The following is a 9,005-nucleotide window of genomic DNA, read 5'->3' as shown; positions in this document are numbered from 1 at the left end:
TGACAAACACATATTTATTTCCTTGCTGTCCTTTTATTGCTTTCCTTTTCTCTTTCCTTTCATTCTTTTTCATGTCTTTCAGCCCTTTCTTTTTGCCATTGCTCCTATATTTTCATTCTTTTTTCTTTCATCCATCCCTACTTTCATCCCTGTGTTCTCTCCTTCTCCAATGTACTTTATTGCTCCCTTCCTTTTTCTGAAAAATTGACTGATTGACACATTAACCTACATTTTATTTTCCATTTCTAATTCACAGTGTAAGTGTGGTTTAAAGCCAACAGGGTTTGTGAAGAATAAGTTCTTGTTTTTATTGTTATTTAAAGCTAACTGTATTTTCTTCTCTGTATTGTTTTATTGTTTTGAAGAAAAGATCCTGTGATTGTTTGACTTTTAATTTCTACTTAACCTTTATATGTTTCTTTGATGCCGTTTTGTTTCTTTTCTGCTTTGTATTTATGTTTTTTCCATCTTGAATCTTTTGTGTTAAATACATAAATAAGTAACTTATTTGAAGTCTCTCGCTCTTTCACTCACACTCACTCTGCTGAACTGGCTGAACAAATGTGTGCCACAGTCTGGCCCTCAATGACTCTGTATGGCCTGAACCCTGAAAGTTTTCTCATGTTATTTAGGGGCTGGCAGTGACTTAAACACACATCTGTGTTTATCACACGTTGTTTGTTTGCTAATGACTTTGCTTATTTTCCTCACATTCCAATTCAGCAGCTTTGAATACATTTTTCATCTACACCTAATGTCACCTTTGTCCACTGGAGGTCAGATTTTTGCAGTTCTGTTTTATGATGAATTATTTATGGCCTGGCATGGTCTTAAACATAAAAAAACTCTTTCTTTTATCTGTCCTTTCCACCGGATGACCCCTTGGTCTCGACACAAATCTCAAACTGCCTCTCAGACATATCAACATGGATGAAGGCACACCACCTCCAGCTAAACCTCTCTAAACAGAATTACCTGTCCTCCCAGCCAAACCTACAATACATCATGACATCAACATCAAAATCCACTCCTCTGTTGCACCTACCAGGACTGCAAGAAACTTAGGAGTCGTTCTCGACAACCAACCTTCTCCGATCATGTAGCCTCAGTAGCCAGGTCGTGCCGCTACACGCTATACAACATACGCAAAATCAGAATGCAGCAGCATGCCTGGTCTATAACCAACCCAGAAGGGCGCATGTCACCCCACTGCTCATCCAGCTACACTGAAATTCAAATTCAAGACTAACGCTTGCCTACAAAGTGCTCTCCGGCTCTGCTCCCACCTATTTGAATGCCCTCATACAGGCATATGCTACCACACGACGCTGTGCTCCTCAGCCGAGCGACGTCTTACTCTTCCGCCAGCACGCTCAGGTCAATCCAAACTTTTCTCATCGGTCGTCCCTCGTTGGTGGAACGCACCATCTGTTCCTACTAGAGCAGGGACTTCCCTAGCCATCTTCAAAAAATGTCTGAAAACCCAGCTCTTCAAAGAACATCTCCTCTCATAGCGCTACTACAGACAATTGCACTCATTGATGCACTTATTGTGTTTTTTTTATTTGTTGTTAGAAGTGCTCTTAAAAGCTTAAATGTTTTATCGTGTAAGTCGCTTTGGTTAAAAAGCGTCAGCCAAATGTAATGTAATGATACAGTCACTAAATCTTTGAAGCTAAAATTCTCCCTAAATCACTATAATTAGTTTCTACATTCAAGTGACCACATGTTCTTGTTAGAACTGATGGAAACTGTTTTCTTCCTTTTTAGTTTTTGCAAAGTTAAAAGGAAAATAAACAAAGTCCAGAGCGTTAAACGGTTAAAAGGCAACATTTTCACACACAGAGTGACGACTGTGTTTGATCCAAAAAGACAAAGAAGACAAAAAGCAGTAATATTATATTTAATGCCAAAGATAAAGTGTCAACATATATTGAACCATTTCAAACCAGCTAACCTGAGGCTCCTAGATTTCCTCACATCTTCTCATTTCTTATTCCTTCAGTAACTCATGTACAGGCATTCTCATGAAAACATTACACTTCTTCAACTAAGGAAGAGGCTCAAGAAAACTTTGACTTACTTAAACTTGACTTAAGCCCAATTTATACTTCTGCGTAAAGTGCTCTGCGTAGGCTACGTAGAGACTCTGCGTCGACGCAGAGACTGTCGAAGAGCCTCTGCGTAGTCTCCGTCTGCACGAAATATTTTTTAAGTGTCCGTCACTCCGTCAAGGGACAACGGAGACGGCAAGAGCTGCGATTGGTCCTCAGGACAGGCTGAGCTAAGCTGCTCTGTGCCGGCTCTCAGTGCGCTCCGGGCGTCCTGACAGAGGCGGAGCTGATCCCCGCCGATAACGCCGCTGCCGAACTATAAATACGTCATATCTTAACACACACAGCACATGTTTAGACCCTAAATGGCCAATTTCTCGCCTCAAATTATCTTAAAACTGCGTTCCGTGACACAGAAAAGTGAGAAACGGCCACTTTTTCAACAACAACAGTCTTTCTCTCTCTTTCTTTCTCGGACGCCATTGCTCACTGTAGCCAGAAGCACAACAACCTTGCGCAGCGACCCCTACTGATCGGGCGGAAAATTGCAGCGAGTGTCCGTCACCACGACGCAGAAGTATAAATGCTCGAGGCGTCTCCGTGGTGACGCAGACGGATAACGCATACGCAGTCGGAGAAGTATAATGTGGCCTTTACTAAACTAGTTCAACAGATACATGTGATTGTGATGGTGGTGAGAGGTGAGGAAATCTTCACTCCGTGAGCAGCAGCTCAGAGTGAAAAGGTAATGACATGCATTAGCTCCTCCTCCTCCTCTTCCTCCTTCAGACTCTGACCAACACAGTGAGGACGGCCATCACGACGGCTAAGGCTGTGCAGGAAGAGACAAGACGGGGATGAAGACACTGGAGCCTTTCATCATCATCATCATCATCATCAGTATTGTGTCTCAAATACAATCGTTTAAAATTGACGGGAAATTATTTTACAAATCGCAAAAAACTAACTCTAAAATGATAACAAAAATCAATCAATCAAGATTTATTTGTATAGCACTTTAGAATAAGCAGACGGTACCCAAAGTGCTTTACATAAAATCAATAAAACAATACATAAAAACAGAAAGTGCTACTAGTGCTGCAGGGCGTTAAAAGGCCTTCTAAAAGTGCATACAAATCAAAAACAGGTCAAATAAGTCCACCTAGTTTTACTTCAGCCAGAACAACGGAGGGCCCTGCCATGATCACTTCAAATCTCTGACAGGGAGGAGGGAACCTGGCCGTTAATAAGAGTTTAACATCAGTTCTAAAACAAACTGGAAGCCAGTCGAGTGATGACAGCACCGGGGTAATGTGTTCACGCCTGGACGTGCCTGTTAAAAATCGGGCCGCAGCGTTGGAGATGCAAGATTAAAGACCGACGAAGAAGAAAGGCCGACGTAGAGCGCGTTACAATAGTCCAGTCTTGAACTAATAAAAGCGTGGATCGCCTTCTTTAGGTCGACTTAAAAAGGCTTGACTTTGGCCAGAAGGCGCAGCTGAAAAAAGACCCAATTTGTCTGTCAAATGTTAGCCCAAGATTCTTGACATATGGTTTAAAAAAGTGTTCGTAAAGAGTTCCTAATTAAAACATTTGGAATAGAAGGCGTTCAGAGCCAGTCACTGTTTTACATCGGTGATACAGTCCAGTAACTGAGTAAAAGCAGTGTTCTCGTTGGGTCTCACGGGCAAATATAACTGTAAATCATCGGCGTAAAAATGAAAAGACAACTTGTGTTTTTGTATAATTGATCCCAGCGGTAACATATACAGAGAAAACAGAATAGGGCCAAGAACAGAGCCCTGTGGCACCCCGCAAGAGAGGGATGCCTGTGAGGAGCAGAGGTCGCCAATCATTACAGAAAAGCTCCTCTTTGCCAGGTACGACCTAAACCATTGGAGAGCGGTGCCACGGGTGCCTGCACACTGCTCTAGGTGAGATACAATGACTGCATGGTCCACTGTGAGGTCCACCAGCACAGCGGGTCCCCAGCATCTACAGATACGGCAGTGTCATTATGCACCTTTAGCAGTCCTGACTCGGTGCTATGTCGGGATCTGAAACCAGAGCTTAACCGGAGTTTATCACTAAACATGATTGTAATTGAATAAAAACAACTTTTCTAATAGCTTAGAAAGAAAAGGTCAGTGAGAGACGGCACAGCTTTTGAAGGAGGGGCCTAACCACAGCTGTTAAACCAGCTAACTTGATCCAACGCAACTAAAAAGCTCCTTCAGAAACTTGGCTGGAATCATGTCTAAGGGACAGTTGGTGGCTTTTAAGCCACTAACCACCATAGTGAGAGATGACAAAGGAAAAGGAGAGCGCTCATCATCAGAGGACGTGAGCACATGAAAATATTCACTTTACCACCAGAGTGGAAAAGACTGCTGCCTCCTGACGTGGTCTTGGGGATGGTCACCTCAGATTCCTTCAAGATGGTCAAGGCACCGACATTTTCTGAACAATACAGTGGAACATTATTAACAACAGAATACTGAGTAATATCGCTGTGTGTGTGTGTGTGTGTGTGTGTTCACCTGCAGTATAAGAGCCTTTCCCCATGAACATGGAGAGATTCTCAACATTTGAGATGATGTTGACGTCAAACTCACAGCCGATCACGTTGCCTTCAGTCAAAACCTTGAAACTGGCCTGGTCCTAAAAAAAAAAAAAGGTTTTGAATAGAAGAATTTGTTGAGAGGACGGGTGACATTGAAGTGACGGAGCAGAGAAACATCAAAGACATGGAGCGGAACAGTGGAATGAACCCAGAAACATCAGAAGAAGTCAGTTTAAGTCTTTGGTTTATCAGCAGGTTGGGATGATGGAGGATTAGGACTAAACTGAATAATGATATTATTCAAACTGACCTGTGTGTGTGTGTGTGTGTGTGTGTGTGTGTGTGTGTGTGTGTGTGTGTGTGTGTGTGTGTGTGTGTGTGTGTGTGTGCGTGTGCGTGTGCGTGTGTGTGTGTTCTCTTCAGAAAATCAGCAGAAATTATGCAAACGTGGTCCAACATTTTCATTTTCTCCAAGAGCTCACCGTGGGGGTGACGTTGTCTTCAGTGATCTGGACTGTTTTAGGAGAATCAGCAGTCAAACGGCTAGATTGAGATCCAGGAGGAGGAGGAGGAGCATCACCAGCAGCAGCAGTAGTAGTAGCAGCAGTAGTAGGAGGAGTCACAGTGACAAAGGTGGCGCTCTTCTCCAGGATGATTGTCCCTTCTTCGCCTGTTTTTCTAGCACAGAAGTAGACGGCGTATTTTTCCTGACTCAGAAAGAAAGAAACAGATGAGACTCGTCCTCCTCACGTCAGCTCAAACATCACACAGAGTCTTGTATGAAGGACCTTCAAGTCACACTGGAGTAAAGTGTGTGAGCAGAAGAATGACTTTTAATAATACTACTAAAGTACAAGTACATGTCATTTACTGTACCAAAGTATCTAAAGTATGTTGTATTGAAAAATAATACAAAAGTGAGTAGTCAGGATGGAGCAATGGCGGCTCAGTGGTCGTGCGAGTTCAATTGTAAGGCTGTGGGTTGGATTCCTGGCTCTGCTCAGTCTGTGTGTGCCCTTGAGCAAAGACCCTTGAGCTCATGTTGCAGAGTGTGAACGGATGAATGTCGTCACTATAGAGTGAAGAAGCTCATCCAGACAAAGTACAAATACAGACCATAATACCAACTCTTCTGATTGGCTTTGTTCAAATTGCTCAGGTTCCTTTGATTATTTTTCTCAGCGGGGAAACTCAAACTCAAATATTGTCACGCACATCGGAACTGTGAAAGAAATTTCATTGGAGTCATCGGTGTTGGTTAAATCGTGTCTTTACTTCATGCATGAAGGAGAGACTCTGTTCCAAAGCTGGTCTAAATGTTCTCTGACGTTGCTTCAGAGAGCTCAAACATATATACAGTCACATCAAAGCAAGTTACAACAAGACAACCCACTTTCTTTATGACCCACACGTCATCCTGTGCCCCTCATGCCGACCCCTGCTTTTACAATCCCATCATTTGTTCACAGCTTGACTTTTGGTTAATTGTTATCTTTAACAACATGGAGAAAGCCTTACACTAAAACCATCCACGGGAACAGGAAAACAATTTATTTCCCACATTCCTCTCTTTTGACACAAAGTGTCAACTCAATTTATTTGGGAAATCACATAGTTTTATCAACTAACTCTTTACTGCAAACATATTGGTATAAGTTACTTTTTCTCCAAGTCTCAGAATACAACAGAGTACAACAAAAGGAAAATAAAACAACAACATAAAAACAAAAAATTTCTTCCAATTAGTTTGTTCAAAAAGTTGTGTCTTTTTCTGACAAATTTCTCTGTGATTGTGAATTGTTTATCCATGCCTTCTGGGATCTCCTGATCCTGCATTGGTGACACACCCATGCCACTTCTGTGTCTTTGTTCTCCTTCAACGTAAACAGTCTGTCTTCAGAGTTTTTAGGTCAGGAAACAAGGAGGAGCTGAAGACTGTTCAGAGGGAGCTGAGGAGAAAGATCAGGGAGGGGAAGGACAGCTACAGGAAGAAGATGGAGGAGCAGCTGCAGCAGAGAGATGTCAGCGGAGTCTGGAGAGGCCTGAAAACCATCTCAGGCCAAAACAAGCTGGACTCCCAGACTGTAGGGGACCAGAGGTGGGCTAACGACTTGAATTTATTCTTCAATAGGTTTGATCAGGCCCCCACCTCTCCCCCGACAGCCCTGCTGGAACCTCTTTCATCTGGATCACCAGTAAACTGCCCGACCTCCACCCCCCTCCCTTCATCTCCAAGCTCGTTCAACAACACACAACCCCCCTGCTCCAATCTGTCCTTCACACCTAACCAGGTGAGAAAAGAGCTCAAAAAGATCAAGGCGAAGAAGGCTGCAGGTCCTGATGGCATCAGCTCCAGGCTCCTCAAATCCTGTGCAGTTCAGCTGTGTGGGATAATGGGGACCATCTTCAACATGAGCCTGAAACTGGGGAGAGTACCACACTTGAAGACGTCCTGTGTGGTACCAGTGCCAAAAACACCACACCCCAAAGACTTTAACAGTTACAGGCCGGTGGCACTAAAGGCCACATTATACTTCTCCGACTGCGTATGCGTTATCCGTCTGCGTCACCACGGAGACGCCTCGAGCATTTATACTTCTGCGTCGTGGTGACGGACACTCGCTGCAATTTCCCGCCCGATCAGTAGGGGTCGCTGCGCAAGGTTGTTGTGCTTCTGGCTACAGTGAGCAATGGCGTCCGAGAAAGAAAGAGAGAAAGACTGTTGTTGTTGAAAAAGTGGCCGTTTCTCACTTTTCTGTGTCACGGAACGCAGTTTTAAGATAATTTGAGGCGAGAAATTGGCCATTTAGAGTCTAAACATGTGCTGTGTGTGTTAAGATATGACGTATTTATAGTTCGGCAGCGGCGTTATCGGCGGGGATCAGCTCCGCCTCTGTCAGGACGCCCGGAGCGCACTGAGAGCCGGCACAGAGCAGCTTAGCTCGGCCTGTCCTGAGGACCAATCGCAGCTCTTGCCGTCTCCGTAGTCCCTTGACGGAGTGACGGACACTTAAAAAATATTCCGTGCACCCGGAGACGACGCAGAGGCTCTTCGACAGGTTCTGCGTCGACGCAGAGGACTCTGCGTAGCTACGCAGGGCACTTTACGCAGGAGTATAAATTGGGCTTAACATCCCACCTGATGAAGATCCTGGAGCGTCTGGTGCTGTCTCATCTGCGCCCTGTGGTGAGACCAGTGATGGACCCACTGCAGTTCGCCTACCAGCCCAGCATCGGGGTGGATGACGCTGTCATCTACCTGCAGGACAGAGCTCTTTCTCACCTGGAGAAGTCGGGGAGCACTGTGAGGATCATGTTTTTTGATTTCTCCAGTGCTTTCAACACCATCCAGCCAGCATTTCTGAAGGACAAGCTGGAGCATGCAGGAGTTGATCCTCACCTCACATCCTGGATTGTGGATTATTTGACTGATCGACCCCAGTATGTGAGGACTCGGGATTGTGTGTCGGACATGGCTGTCTGCAGTACAGGGGCCCCACAGGGAACAGTTCTGGCTCCGTTCCTCTTCACCCTGTACACTGCAGACTTCTCCTACAGCTCCCCCTCCTGTCACCTGCAGAAGTTCTCTGACGACTCTGCCATTGTCGGCCTCATCACAGACGATGACGACAGAGAGTACAGAGAACTTGTTCAGGATTTTGTGGACTGGTCCCTGCGGAACCGCCTCCAGCTCAACGCGGGGGAAAACTAAGGAGCTGGTGGTGGATTTCCGCAGAAGACGACACTCTCCTCCATCGCCGGTGTGCATCCAGGAAAAGGACATAGAGATGGTGACATCTTACAAATACTTGGGTGTTCACCTTAACAATAAACTGGACTGGTCTGATCATGCTGCTGCGCTCTACAGGAAGGGTCAGAGCAGACTCTACCTGTTGAGGAAACTAAGGTCTTTTGGAGTTCAGGGAGAACTCCTGAAGACCTTCTACGACTCAGTAGTGGCATCAGCCATTTTTTACGCAGTGGTCTGCTGGGGCAGTGGCATCACAGCCGCAGACAGGAAGAGGCTGGACAGGCTGATTAAGAAAGCCAGCTCTGTCCTTGGATGTCCCCTGGAACCAGTGGAGGTGGTGGGAGAGAGGAGAATGGCTACCAAGCTATCATCTCTGATGGACAACCTCTCCCACCCCCTGCAGGACACCATCGCAGCACTGGGCAGCTCCTTCAGTCACAGACTAAAACATCCAAAATGTCTGAAGGAGCGTTATCGCAGGTCGTTCCTCCCTGCAGCTGTTAGACTGTACAACAAGTACTGCTCTAAGTAGACCCCACACACACACACACACACACACACACACACACACACACACACACACACACACACACACACACACACACACACTCCTCTCTCCATGTGCAATATACTGTTA

Source organism: Microchirus variegatus (assembly GCF_963457635.1).
Source record: "Microchirus variegatus genome assembly, chromosome: 10".
In the NCBI taxonomy this organism is placed as follows: domain Eukaryota; kingdom Metazoa; phylum Chordata; class Actinopteri; order Pleuronectiformes; family Soleidae; genus Microchirus; species Microchirus variegatus.
The sequence above is the reverse complement of the archived record's forward strand: the minus strand, read 5'-3'. Positions refer to the sequence as shown.